The 15,703-nt window shown below is 36.0% G+C and overlaps 1 long non-coding RNA gene across 1 annotated transcript; it reads left to right on the plus strand.

The window, feature by feature from the left end:
* Positions 1-9,378, plus strand: LOC123523666 (uncharacterized). The gene is made up of 3 exons (XR_006681159.2): positions 1-4,803; positions 5,287-5,398; positions 9,265-9,378. It is a non-coding gene; the product is annotated as an uncharacterized LOC123523666 (long non-coding RNA).
* Positions 9,379-15,703: the final 6,325 nt, after the last annotated feature.

Raw genomic sequence — 15,703 nt, forward strand, 5'->3', positions numbered from 1 at the left:
CTTAGAACTTGCATCGAAGGAGAGAGACAACATAGGACTTGCATCGAAGGAGAGGGACAACTTAGGACTTGCATCGAAGGAGAGGGACAAGCACCGAAGGAGAGAGACAACTTAGGACTTGCATCGAAGGAGAGTGACAACTTAGGACTTGCATCGAAGGAGAGGGACAACTTAGGACTTGCATCGAAGGAGAGGGACAACATAGGACTTGCATCGAAGGAGAGGGACAAGCATCGAAGGAGAGGGACAACTTAGGACTTGCATCGAAGGAGAAGAAAAAGCATCGAAGGAGAGAGACAACTTAGGACTTGCATCGAAGGAAAGGGACAACTTAGGACTTGCATCGAAGGAGAGGGACAACATAGGACTTGCATCGAAGGAAAGGGATAACTTAGGACTTGCATCGAAGGAGAGGAACAACATAGGACTTGCATCGAAGGAGAGGGACAACTGAGAACTTGCATCGAAGGAGAGGGACAACTTAAAACTTGCATCGAAGGAGAGGGACAACATAGGACTTGAATTGAAGGAGAGGGACAACTTAGGACTTGCATCGAAGGAGAGGGACAACTTAAGATTTGCATTGAAGGAGAGGGACAAGCATCGAAGGAGAGAGAAAACTTAGGACTTGCATCGAAGGAGAGGGACAACTTAGGACTTGCATCGAAGGAGAGGGACAACTTAGGACTAGCATCGAAGGAGAGAGACAACTTAGGACTTGCATCGAAGGAGAGGGACAAGCATCGAAGGAGAGAGACTACTTAGGACTTGCATCGAAGGAGAGGGACAACTTAGGAGTTGCATCGAAGGAGAGGGACAACTTAGGACTTGCATCGAAGGAGAGGGACAACTTAGAACTTGCATCGAAGGAGAGAGACAACATAGGACTTGCATCGAAGGAGAGGGACAACTTAGGACTTGCATCGAAGGAGAGGGACAAGCATCGAAGGAGAGAGACAACTTAGGACTTGCATCGAAGGAGAGGGACAAGCATCGAAGGAGAGAGAAAACTTAGGACTCGCATTGAAGGAGAGAGACAACTTAGGAGTTGCATCGAAGGAGAGGGACAACTTAGGACTTTCATCGAAGGCGAGGGACAACATAGGACTTGCATCGAAGGAAAGGGACAACTTAGGAATTGCATTGAAAGAGAGAGACAAGCATCGACGGAGATGGACAACTTAGGACTTGCATCGAAGGAGAGGGACAAGCATCAAAGGAGAGGGACAACTTAGGACTTGCATCGAAAGAGAGGGACAAGCATCGAAGGAGAGGGACAACTTAGAACTTGCATCGAAGGAGAGGGACAACTTAGGACTTGCATCGAAGGAGAGGGACAAGCATCGAAGAAAGGCACAACTTAGGACTTGCATCGAAGGAGAGGGATAACTTAGGATTTGCATCGAAGGAGAGGGACAACATAGGACTTGCATTGAAGGAGAGGGACTACTTAGGACTTGCATCGAAGGAGAGGGACAAGCATCGAATGAGAGAGACAACTTAGGACTTGCATCGATGGAGAGGGACTTGCATCGATGGAGAGGGACAACTTAGGACTTTCATCGAAGGAGAGGGACGACTTAGGACTTGCATCGAAGGAGAGGGACAACTTAGGACTTGCTTCGAAGGAGAGGGACAAGCATCGAAGGAGAGGGACAACTTAGGACTTGCATCGAAGGAGAGGGACAACTTAGGACTTGCATCGAAGGAGAGGGATAATTCAGGACTTGCATCGAAAGAGAGGGACAAGCGTCGAAGGAGAGGGACAACTAAGGACTTGCACAGAAGGAGAGGGACAAGCATCGAAGGAGAGGGACAACTTAGGACTTGCATCGGAGGAGAGGGACAAGCATCGAAGGAGAGGGACAACTTAGGACTTGCATCGAAGGAGAGGGACAACTTAGGACTTGCATCGAAAGAGAGAGACAACTTAGGACTTGCATCGAAGGAGAGGGACAACATAGGACTTGCATCGAAGGAGAGGGACAACTTAGGACTTGCATCGAAGGAGAGGGACAAGTATCGAAGGAGAGGGACAACTTAGGACTGGCATCGAAGGAGAGGGACAAGTTAGGACTTACATCGAAGGAGAGGGACAAGCATCGAAGGAGAGGGACAACTTAGGACTTGCAGATGACATGGAGGTCAGAATGAAGCTGACAGATGAAAAGTATAAACAAGAACAATGTGATGGTGAGTGTGTAATATTGCTAATTAAGGATGTATTTTCTAACTTTTAGATATTTCAGGGAAATGTGTATGAGGGTGATTAAAGATGCAGGAGAGAAAGGAATGGACAAGCAGGTGACATGGAGGTCAGAATGAAGCTGACAGATGAAAAGCATAAACAAGAACAATGAGATGGTGAGTATGTAATATTGCTAATTAAGGAAACAGATGAAAAGCATAAACAAGAACAATGGGATGGTGAGTATGTAATATTGCTAATTAAGAATACAGATGAAAAGCATAAACAAGAACAATGTAATAGTGAGTGTGTAATATTGCTAATTAAGGATGTATTTTTTAACTTTTAGATATTTCAGGGAAATGTGGATGAGGGTGATTAAAGATGCAGGAGAGAAAAGAATGGACAAGCAGGTGACATTGAGGTCAGAATGAAGCTGACAGATGAAAAGCATAAACAAGAACAATGAGATAGTGAGTATGTAATATTGCTAATTAAAGATGTATTTTCTAACTTCTAGATATTTCAGGGAAAATGTGGATGAGGGTGATTAAAGATGCAGGAGAGAAAGAAATGGACAAACAGATGACATGGATTTCAGAATGAAGCTGACAGATGAAAAGCATAAACAAGAACAATGAGATGGTGAGTATGTAATATTGCTAATTTTGGATGTATTTTTTAACTTTTAGATATTTCAGGGAAATGTGGATGAGGGTGATTAAAGATGCAGGAGAGAAAGAAATGGACAAACAGATGACATGGAAGTCAGAATGAAGCTGACAGATGAAAAGCATAAACAAGAACAGTGAGATGGTGAGTATGTAATATTGCTAATTAAGGATGTATTTTCTATCTTTTAGATATTTCAGAGAAATGTGAATGAGGGTGATTAAAGATGCAGGAGAGAAAGGAATGGACAAGCAGGTGACATGGAGGTCAGAATGAAGCTGACAGTTGAAAAGCATAAACAAGAACAATGAGATGGTGAGTATGTAATATTGCTAATTAAGGATGTATTTTTTAACTTTTAGATATTTCAGGGAAATGTGGATGAGGGTGATTAAAGATGCAGGAGAGAAAGGAATGGACAAACAGATGACATGTAGGTCAGAATGAAGCTGACAGATGAAAAGCATAAACAAGAATAATGAGATGGTGAGTATGTAATATTGCTAATTATTTTTTTTTCTTTTGTTTAACGTCGCACCGACACAATTTATGTCATATGGCGGCATTCCAGCTTTAATGGTGGAGGAAGACCCCAGGTGCCCCTCCGTGCATTATTTTATCACGAGCGGGCACCTGGGTAGAACCACCGACCTTCCGTAAGCCAGCTAGATGGCTTCCTCATATGAAGAATTCGATGCCCCGAGTGAGGCTCGAACCCACATCGATGAGGGGCAAGTGATTTGAAGTCAGCGACCTTAACCACTCGGCCACGGAGGCCCCTGCTAATTAAAGATGTATTTTCTAACTTTTAGATATTTCAGGGAAGATTAAAGATGCAGAAGAAAGGAATGGACAAACAGATGACATGGAAGTCAGAATGAAGCTGACAGATGAAAAGCATAAACAAGAACAATGAGATGGTGAGTATGTAATATTGCTAATTAAGGATGTATTTTCTATCTTTTAGATATTTCAGGGAAATGTGAATGAGGGCGACTAAAGATGCAGTAGAGAATGGAATGGACAAACAGATGACATGGAAGTCAGAATGAAGCTGACAGATGAAAAGGATAAACAAGAACAAAGAAATGGTGAGTATGTAATATTGCTAATTATGGATGTATTTTCTAACTTTTACATATTTCAGGGAATGTGGATGAGGGCGATTAAAGATGAAGGAGAGAATGGAATGGACAAACAGATGACATGGAGGTCAGAATGAAGCTGACAGATGAAAAGCATAAACAAGAAAAATGAGATGGTGAGTATGTAATATTGCTAATTAAGGATGTATTTTCTATCTTTTAGATATTTCAGGGAAATGTGAATGAGGGCGATTAAAGATGCAGGAGAGAAAGGAATGGACAAGCAGGTGACATGGAGGTCAGAATGAAGCTGACAGATGAAAAGCATAAACAAGAACAATGAGATGGTGAGTATGTAATATTGCTAATTAAGGATGTATTTTCTAACTTTTAGATATTTCAGGGAAATGTGGATGAGGGTGATTAAAGATGCAGGAGAGAAAGGAATGGACAAACAGATGACATGTAGGTCAGAATGAAGCTGACAGATGAAAAGCATAAACAAGAACAATGAGATGGTGAGTATGTAATATTGCTAATTAAGGATGTATTTTCTAACTTTTAGATATTTCAGGGAAATGTGGATAAGGGTGATTAAAGATACAGGAGAAAGGAATGGACAAACAGATGACATGGAAGTCAGAATGAAGCTGACAGATGAAAAGCATAAACAAGAACAATGAGATGGTGAGTATGTAATATTGCTAATTAAGGATGTATTTTCTATCTTTTAGATATTTCAGGGAAATGTGGATGAGGGTGATAAAAGATGCAGGAGAGAATGGAATGGACAAACAGATGACATGGAGGTCAGAATGAAGTTGACAGATGTAAAGCATAAACAAGAACAATGAGATGGTGAGTATGTAATAACTTTTAGATAATTCAGGGAAATGTGGATGAGGGTGATTAAAGATGCAGGAGAGAAAAGAATGGACAAGCAGATGACATGTTTTGATAGAGTTTTATTCAAAATTCTGCAATTTTTGTAGATAAAAATTGGAACATGCATAACTTACATAGTATACTAAGTATCATTTGTACCAAAATTTATATCTTAAAGTACCGTTGTGCTACAGACTTACCATGATATTTGGTTGTTTGTAGGAACTGTTCCCATCAAGTTTGACTTGAATCCAGCAAAATAGTGCTGAATTATTAACTGGTCAGTATGTCAAACTATGGACTGGTCAATAAGTTCAACTATGGACTGGTCAGTAGGTCTAACTATGTACCGGACAATAGGTCATTAAAACTATGGACTGGTACTTTATTCATGTAATAAAGAGTCTTGTAAATGGCAGATATTGTTTATGTTATGAGATGCTTTATTTCTTTCAGGTGTGTTGAGGTGAAACCTGATAATTTCTAGGAAGACTGTCTTCGGCTGATGTACAAAAAGCCTGACAACAGCTTCAAGCCTGGCAATAGCTTCTGAAAGACACATATATCAGTAAGTTAACATTTTTCATTTAGTTATTGTCCATGTGCAGTCACATGGAGGAAAGATTCACAAGGGCAAAAATTAATCTTAAAAAATCGCATTTAATTTGGATTTCAAAAAGTCAAGTGAGTGAATTATCTTATCAGTTCTTCACAATAAATAAAATAATGTAAAATAACAAAATAAATAAAAACATTTTTTTTTGGGGGGGGGGGGGAGGGGGGGGGGAAGTGACTCTTTTCTAATGCCACCCGATTTATGGTTTGTCTAAAATTGCTTGATTGAAACTGTTTATATTTAGCTGTTAATGGGAAGTTGATAGTAATAGAAAAAAATCTCTATGTAAAAATGTTAATCAGAGCAATGACAAACTTAAGATATGGAGGTCCCAAGTCCTGGGAAAAGGAGCTGCTGCCTTGGTTGTCTTAAAACTATATTGTTTTAAATAAAACAGAAATAACTTTGTTGTTTTTAACTCAAATATTTGACATTATAAAAAACAAAAGATCACAGAGTGATCTTGGCACCCACCAATGTGCCATTTTTGAGTGTTCCAAATTTCAAGACTTACTGACTAGCTCAAAGTCAAATTTCATTTCCGTACACAACACATGTGGTCCAAATTCGAAAACTGTAGCTTGAGAAATGTGAAAGTAGGTCACTAGATCAATTTCAAGGACAAAGTTCTTTGTACACAAAACTATGCATATTCATCAAGTTTGAAGGCTGTAGTTTGAGAAATTTAAAAGTAGGTCACTAGGTCAATCTTAAAGTCAAAGTTTATTTCGGTACTTAAAACTATGCAAGTAGTCAAAATTTGAATGCTGTAGCTTGAGAAATGTGAAAGTAGGTCAATAGGTCAAAATCAAGGTTAAATTACACTTCAAAACACAAATCTCTGCATGTGGTCAAAATTTAAAGCCTGTAGCTTCAAAAATGTGAAAGTAGGTCACTAGGTCAATGTAAAGGTCAAAGTTTGTTTCAGTGCACAATCCTATGCTTGTGGTCTAAATTTGAAGTCTGTAGCTACAGAAACGTGATAGTAGGTCACTAGGTCAATCTTAAGGTCAAAGTTCATTTCGGTACACAAAACTATGCAAGTGGTCCAGATTTGAAGGCTGTAGCTTGAAAAATGTGAAAGTAGGTGGCTAGGTCAAAATCAAGGTCAAATTTTATTTCGGAACACAGAAATATGCATGGGGTCCAAAGTTAAAGTCTGTACCTTCAAAAATGTGAAAGTAGGTCACTAGGTCAATGTAAAGGTCAAAGTTTGTTTCGGTACACAATCCTATGCATGTGGTCCAAATTTGAATGCTGTAGCTTGAGAAATGTGAAAGTAGGTCACTAGGTCAAAATCAAGGTCAAATTTCATTTCGGAACACGAAACTATGCATGTGATCCAAATTTAAAGCCTGTACCTTCAAAAATTTGAAAGTAGGTCACTAGGTCAATGTCAAGGTCAAAGGCTTTTTCAGTGCACAAAACTATGCATGTGGTCCAAATTTGAAGGCTGTAGCTACAGAAATGTAAAAGTAGGTCACTAGATCAAAATCAAGGTCAACTCATTTCAAGGTTCATCTTGCCACTCAAAACCATACATGTGGTCCAAATTTGAATGTTGTAGGTTATTGACAAGAAGATTTTAAGGTTTTGGACCTGTAATAGAGTACCTCCTTTTTGAAGAGTATTCAGTTCCTAATATAAACCTACTATGACTGCTATTTTCAGGGGTGGGGGTGGGGGGGGGGGGCGTAGGTTCAAGCCCCACTGAGAGCAATTTTTTTTTCCATATTTTCCTTTTTTCTGGTAAGTTTTTACTTCTTTCAAGACTTATTATGGATGTTTTGTACAAAAGTGTAAAATTTTTATTTTATTACCAATTTCTTGCTGTTCAAAGTGAATTTACTTCTGAATCAGGAGGGGTAGAGTTAGACATCTTTCAAAATCCTGAGTTACGTGCAGTAAAAGTTCTCTATTTTGCCTTCATTCTTTAGATTACATGTTGTGAAAGAAATGCAGGTAGGTTTTACCTCTGCCTTAAGGTTACTTTTAAATGAAGTGAGCAAAATTTAAAACAGACCCACAGGATTCTACCTTAATTTTTCAATGTTGGAGTTAGAATGCTGTCTCATTAAATCTGTTTACTTGAGGCACCCTAGAAAAAATGATGTTTACATTAGTATTTTGTGTTTTATAATTGTTTAACAATAGTCTGTTGTTTCTTTTATAAACAAAATTAATGCTGTAATGAATTTTTGCAAACGTTTTAATAGTAGCCATCACACTGAAATTTGCCTCTACTGGAGCTTCAGGAAATACCATGCATCATACAAAATTTACAAAAAACGACACGGTAAAAGTTGTTTAAAATCTGCAAGACAGTGCGAAACATGGTCAACTTTAAGAATATATCAAGCAAATGCAAGTTTTTAAACATTACTATTAGGGGTCCAATACCTTAAAAGCTTTTCCCTATATAAGTCTATATGAACCATGTGACCCCCAGGGCGGGGCCATATTTGACTCTAGGGGGGATAATTTAAACAAACTTGGTAGAGAACCACTAGATGATGCTACATTACAAATACTAAAGCCGCCCTAGGCTTTGTGGTTTGGACAAGAAGATTTTAAAAGTTTTTCCCTATATAAGTCTATGTAAACCATGTGACCCCCGGGGCAGGGCCATATTTGACCGTAGGGGGATAATTTGAACATTCTTAGTAGAAGACCACTAGATGGTGTCACAAACAAAATATCAAAGCCCTAGGCCCTGTGGCTTTGAATAAGAGGTTTTTCAAAGTTTTTCCCTATATAAGTCTATATAAACCATGTGACCCCCGGGGCGGAGCCATATTAGACCCCAGGGAAAGAATTTGATATTACAAGGATTGTAAATTAGCTGCAGCAAATTTCCATTTCAGCTTCTTAAAAGATCAAGGCTGCAGGTTTGGAAATCACTCCAAAGTAGGGCTGGGATGATTTCAAAATTTTGAAACTGGATAAACTGTTGAAGAATTATTGATATATTGTGAACATAAGACCATTATCCAGTTTGACAGATTGTAAATTATTTACTTATCAGTCTGCAAAACTACCTGAATGTGAATTATCAGTTTTGTTAAATAGCAAGTAAAGACAAAATCCAGAAGAAAGACAGAAGTTGAGCAAATCCATCTGTGTTTGGATCATGCCCATATACTGTCTAATTATCTTGCACTTTATATTTCAATTATCACAAATTACACAGAACAACAGGAGCTGCTGCCATATAACAACTGGATGTAGCTGTCCACTAACAGAATGTTATTTTGGGAAAGTAACAAGATCATAATTAAGTACTATGGACATTTTGTTGTGTGATCTGCCATTCAGTCAAGTTGATTTAAGTAATTAATCAACATCTTATCTAAGCAGTCTACGGATCGCGGGGTCGTGAGTTCGATCCTCGGGTGGGGCGTATGTTCTCCGTGACTATTTGATAAACGACATTGTGTCTTAAATCATTAGTCCTCCACCTCTGATTCATGTGGGGAAGTTGGCAGTTACTTGCGGAGAACAGGTTTGTACTGGTACAGAATCCAGGAACACTGGTTAGGTTAACTGCCCGCCGTTATATGACTGAAATACTGTTGAAAAACGGCGTTAAACCCAAAACAAACAAACAAACAACATCTTTTCTTATGTATAGGATAAAACAAGTACTGAAAGTACAAAATTTAATGCCTTATTAAAGGAAGTGTAACAAAAAGTTGTACAAGAAAGACATTTCCATTTATGTTGGCAGAGTTGTCACCCTTTGTAAAAGAATAATGAAATTAAGCAACTATCTTTCTGGATGATAAATTACATATTTTATTTTACATATTTTTCTTTAGCAATAGAGGGAAATGATCAACTACAGTCAATTTGTTTCAACATTTACCAAGTCCAGGAAATTCCTAATACTGAACACAGGAGACTGATGCCTTGTAAACAAAAAGCAGCGCATGGTCAGTCGGTATAATATTAATAATATAAGTTGCTTTTTGTCAGTGCAGCTATACAAAGTACAGTTTATAGAGAGCTCTCCTAACCACTTTGGTATCTGGCTCTGCCCCTTGGTTAACATTTTGATGTACTTTTACTTTATCTCTATTATATTTCATTATTTGTTTGCTCCAAGCTTAAAAAAAGTCATTAAAGCTTAGGTTTTCCTTACCATCACCCTCATCACATGACATAAGGGCCATAGCTCTCAAGCCAATATTTCATTAGTTATGCCCCCTTTATAATTAGAATTTCAGGTTGAAGTATTGATGCACTTTCACTCCATCTGTTAGTACTGAATAGATTTGGTTCAAACTTAAAATATTTGTTTGATGTCACCTGCATCATATGACACTAGCGCCAGTATAGCATGAGCTATTACATGCTTTTTTTAGCTCGACTTTTCGAAGAAAAGGTAGAGCTATTGCACTCGCCCCGGTTACAGTCTGCGTCGGCATTGGTAAAAGTTTTTGATAAAGTCAAATATCTCTGTTACTTTCAAAGCTATTGACTTGAAACTTAATATACTTATTTACCATCAAAGTCTACACCACGCGAAACAATCCCCATCACTCTGTTTGAATTTTGACAGAATTATGCCCCTTTTTAACTTAAAATTTTTTGTTAAAATTTTTGATAAAGTCTAATATCTCTGTTACCATTAAAGCTTTTGACTTGAAACTTAATCCCCAATACTCTGGTTTGAATTTTGACAGAGTTGTGTTCCTTTATAACTAGGAATTTTCTTTTTACTGGCAATGCTCAAATTCAGAGTCCAGCACTGAGAAAAGTCGAGCGCGCTGTCTTACTGTCAGACAGCTCTTATTTTTATCCTCCATTAAGTTGAAGTGGAACTGATAATGTGGACTTTTTCTGTACTGACATCTGTATTTCATTGTTTGCACATGATTTCTTTTTAATGTGTGTCTTTGCGATAAACTATTTATTAACATCAGTATTGTCAATTTGTTTTCAAGGGTGGACGATCACATCTGAGCAACATTTTATATTTTTCAGTTTTCATGTATTCTGTTAAAGATTTATTTTAAGAAACAAAAAGACCAACTACATATAGTTAGATTCCTACTCAAAATTTATTTTTTATTACTTTTCAGGAAATTTTGTAATTGCCTCCCTTTAATGTAAAAGTATTTATATAAAGTATAGATAAAAGGAGGTAATAACTATATAAACTTTCTAATTTCTAATGAGTTTTGGTAAAATATATACTATTCAATGCACATCTTTGACAAATTTGATACAGTAGTGATTATATTCATATTAGTTCTCAGGCAAAATATGTTTATTAAATAAGATAATGCCATCTTGGTAGGAAATTTTTTCAAAAATAATTTCGGTGAAAATCTAACAGGCAAAATATGTTTATTAAATAAAATAATGCCATCTTGGTTAGAAAATTTTTCAAAAATAATTTTGGTGAAAATCTAACATGTATTAAGAACACTATGAACACAGATAAGTAAATGATGCCTCGATAGCCTAGTGGTAGAGCGTCCGCTTCGAGTGCGGGAGGTCGTGGGTTTGATCTCAGGCTGCGTCATACCAAAGACGTAAAAAAAAAATGGTACCAGTACCTACATTGCTTGGCGCTCAGTATTTAAAGGGAAACTGGCTTCTTCTATCATACCCTCGTGGCGATGGATTCCATCAGGAGTGAGGTGTCGAGAGTGATTAATATAAGTTGTAGAACTTCCTTCACAATCGACCTAAAATAAATTCTGTATAAACTAAATGCTTAGTTGTTAAGTTTGAACTAATCCATTCATTGACCAAGTTTTAGTTGACCAAAATCTGATTAACCGCTTTAAGCTCTTGAACAAAGTTTTTACATTTTTTAAATATCAGTTTTGGTAAATATATGTGAAATAAAAAGATAATTAGGTTTGCGTCGAAAAAAACAGCAGCTGTTCCTTAAGAGAAATATATTGTGATCCTGGAGTCGCACAATATTTCCGCCGCAAAATGTGCATACATTGTATTTCTAGATAAAAAAAAGTTTAAGCCAGTAATTATGCCCTTTTATTGTTAAAATATATGACACATAAAAAATTCAAAATAATGGCTTAATATGAATATTTACAACTTGAGAAGTTTCATTAAAATCTACATTATAGAAAAAATGTCCATTGGTGAAAAGGTTACGAAAATTGTGATTTTCCCATAGAGTTCCATAGTGAAAATTTGTGTGAGGTTCTAATTTTTAAGATCAGTCTAGCAAAAAGTTCTGAAAAGTCAGGGTTTATTCAGATTCTACATTGTAGAAAAAAATTGATGGGAACGTGCAGAACTACCTTAAGAAAAATGTGGAAATTCATACGAAGTATATACCTAAAGATGACTTGTTAATAGTAAATATTGAAACTTTTTGCCCAAAAGACTCAGATAATATTTAGTATAAATTATTCTTTTTGGCTTTTTCAGATCCTAAATCCAAGCATTAACACTCCAGCCACTGGGCTTATGATACATGATATCATTATTTAGGCCGATTTGAAACCCAAGACAGAAAATACACTATTTCATTATTTGTCAAAAGGCTTAACATGCAAGATAACTGTAGTTCAGTATATTTTAAGGAGACATTGTTTATAAACTAATCGATTAATCTTTACCTTAAAAAATTTACATCAAACTCTATTTGGCATGACTTTCTTTATTTCTGTATCATAATTTCATCTTAAACAAGTTTTTATAGTACAAATGTAACTATTTGCGTTCTTGGGGCGTCTGCAGTGAATCACTGCAAATGTTTATAAGCTATGTGGAGAGGTTCAATAAGAGAGACCGTCTAGTGGTAAAGATGTTGTCTGATCAATAGGAAGGTTGTTGGTTCAAACCGTACAAAGGTTAATCTATCATACAATACAAGTGCTCTTTTCAAGAAAGCGGAATTTAGACTGATTCTAAAACTTGAAATCTTAATCAAATTCAACTAAATTAGTATCATTGAATATAGTATAAATTAATAGCAATATAAATACAACAATGTATTTAGTTCACATTCCATTTTCTGTCAATTAGATATTGAAATACAAGAAAAACACAAAATAACCCCTTCTTTAGCTGCTCTCTTGAATGCTTAATACTAATATTCATAGGGAAATCGAACATCTTTTTCCTATAACCTACTCACTAAAGCTGTATCGTCAGAATGATTTGCATAAAGTTCATGTGTGTGCGCGCTGGGTGGCGGGTGGTGGAGAGTGGGGCGGAAGTGTAAGTCATTCGATTGAGTTTGGGTTTTAGATACCATCCGGTTTAATGGGTGAAACATACACTACATGTATGAAAATCATTATGCTTTTCTGATATATATATAAATGGAACATTACTAAAATCCATACCATGACAAAGATATTTACCCTTTACAATGAGAAAAAATACTAGTAGACATCCTTGGAAACTAGAAAAAAACACAACCCCCCCCCCCCCCCAAAAAAAAAAAAAAAAAAAAAAAAAAAAAAAAAAAAAAACAACAACAACAAAAAACCCACATCAGCGTGCATTCTGTTTAATACTATTTTGCACGATTATTGATGACTTACATTCATTGCATAAACTTGTCTTCTTTCATCAAGTAGAGTGTAGTTCTGAAGTGGAGTCGTGGCTTAGTTTAAAGTTTGGAGTGTTGGAGTGTTGGAGTCTGTGGATGAAAAATTTCAAACGTTTAACTATAATGGTCAGGAAGATTTGTAAACAGATTGAAACTGACTTTAACATCTTGGGAAACGTTATCTGTGCCATTCGTCAATCATCCGACTCTCAAAGGGAATACTAACTTGAAAATAAGAAATATTAACCTGGACAGTAAAACAACTTGATAATGCTCTACCATCCCAGCAGCAAATTTTTCATTTTCCTTATACACGGCTACTATACCCTAGCGCCACCACCAAAAAGTGGTGATAAGGAAAAGAGCTATCGACATTTCTGTGATGCAGCTTTCAACAGTTTGAACTGTTAATGTTTACATTCTGTCTTTTATTTTTATTGATGAAACATAATTATTTTTCAAAATTCGGAGAATGTAGTGCTGTGTAAGAACATCTTTACTGCAGGATGACTGTAATTTCTTTAAAATATACAAATTGTGGTGTCAAGAGCATTCCTCCGGCATGTTCTAATCTCTGGCCTGGCCCGATAAGCCCAATTTTCAACTGGGCCGGACCAGGCCAGGCCAGGCCATAGATTTCAATTTCGTAAAATGTGAAAGCGATTTCTATAGCATCTTTAAAATCTGACTTTTGGAACTTATTGAGGAATAAGTTTGGATACTTCAGACATTATATAAATACATTTTGAATTCCCACTCTGTAAAATTATACACCTGGGAATAAGCCTATAGCTAACATAAGTATTAAGTCTAATTTAAAGGTGATGCCTGATTAATTGTTATGACTATTATCAGGGGATCTCCACCTCAATTGACTCTTGACTGGTGGTTTGGTTTTCCCCCAATTGAATAACCTAACTAATTTTTATTATTTTGTCTATTGAGGATTATTTAGTATTGTCCGAAATTATTGAACTAGCACTCAAAAATATTCCGTATGCTTCTGTAAAAATAAATTTCGGTGCCCAAACATAAATAAAAATACAAATATTGAAAACGAAATAAAATATAATAGGGTTATTATAGCAGTAGCTTGGTCTGGAATACAAAGTCCCAGATCTAGCTACAGTTATAATTGCCCTTTTATTATATATCTTTACCATTTTGATTCTTGTTTTGTTCTTGAATGAAATCTTCAATGTTTGTCGATATTAAATGGAACTTACTGAAGTTTTTATGTGGTCTATTTATAGAAATGTGTCGGGTCATGCATATTAAAGAAAATAGTCCGGCAGCATATAATACGGAATTTAAAAGGTACAATACGGAATTTTTGTCTGTCTGTTCATATTTAAATATTTAAATACAAGCCGAATTTTTACAGAATTTATATAGGTATATAATAAAAACAATTCTTTACCGCCAGGTCGTACATGCAGATACTAGTATAGTTGTGCTGACAAAATGTTCAGCTACCAATCACGGGACTGTAAGTTCCAAACACCTGTTTGACCATTTTCATTATCATTGTTTTAAAATTTCATCTGTAAACTCTGTAAACTTAGAATGAAGGAAAATTGTCACTTATCATGATTTATTGTTCATTTATGGAAAGAAATAAACAAATATTTGACATTCTTCTACATACAAGTTATTACTATTAAATGTTGTAAGAATAAAAACAGTATCAATAAAATGACATTATATTGATTAAATGAAAACAATCTGAATTGAAATCGAACCCACGGAAACATGTGTGAAAGTAGGAAAACTTATCACTATGCCACTGTGCCATTGGTAAACTATGCATGTTATTTTGGTCAATTTAGATATTTTCAGGTTACAAATATGGTGTAAAATAAAGAAAACGCTCAAAAATATTGGCAAAGATTAATGAATGGCACCTGTCAATACTAACGGACAACAACTTTCAATTTCTAATAATGCTATCTCCGTTCTAGGATCTGGGATAGTATGGTGCGGGGAAGCGATGAATAAATTTTGTAGTTTAGGTTATACACATACTGAATATTTGTGTAAGATTGTTTTTATATTTATCTAAGTATGTTGAAAACAATCCTACAAAGTTTTGTGAAACAGGCTAAAGAGCATCTTTTAGCATTAAATATATCACTTAGAAATAACATAAACACAATGCACCATCATTTTTTATGCAAGAAAAATATCAACAATCTAAAATGCCAACGCCCTGACAATGAGTTAGAGGTCCCACAATGAATATTATTTTTATTACTCTTCCATAAATTGAACATCAGCTTAACTAAACCAAACACACATTAAAAGTTCAACTGAACAGTTAAAAGTTCAGCTAAGGATAGTAGGGACACAACCTGTAATCACAATTCCCAAAGGGATGCATTCACTGCATGCAAATATTCAGTTATATTGCAGCAGGTAAACTTATCAATGAAATTAGCCACTAGTTTTAAAACCAAGTGTTAAAGTTGAATTTAAATAATTTGATCACAGAAAAAATTGGTAGTTATCATTTAGTTACACCATTTTCCTCAGTGCAAATCTGTATTTCAAATAAGATGAATGACGGCTAATTAATGATTCTCCAGAGGCCTGGTTTCTCATTTTGTTTGACCTGCAGCAAGTAAACAATACAGGTTAATACTGCCTGCTACTGTAACTGTATATGCAGATTTTATGCCATTCATTTCTTTATGTACAATAAAATCTGGCCTGGC

Source organism: Mercenaria mercenaria, chromosome 3, assembly GCF_021730395.1.
Source record: "Mercenaria mercenaria strain notata chromosome 3, MADL_Memer_1, whole genome shotgun sequence".
Classification (NCBI taxonomy): Eukaryota; Metazoa; Mollusca; class Bivalvia; order Venerida; family Veneridae; genus Mercenaria; species Mercenaria mercenaria.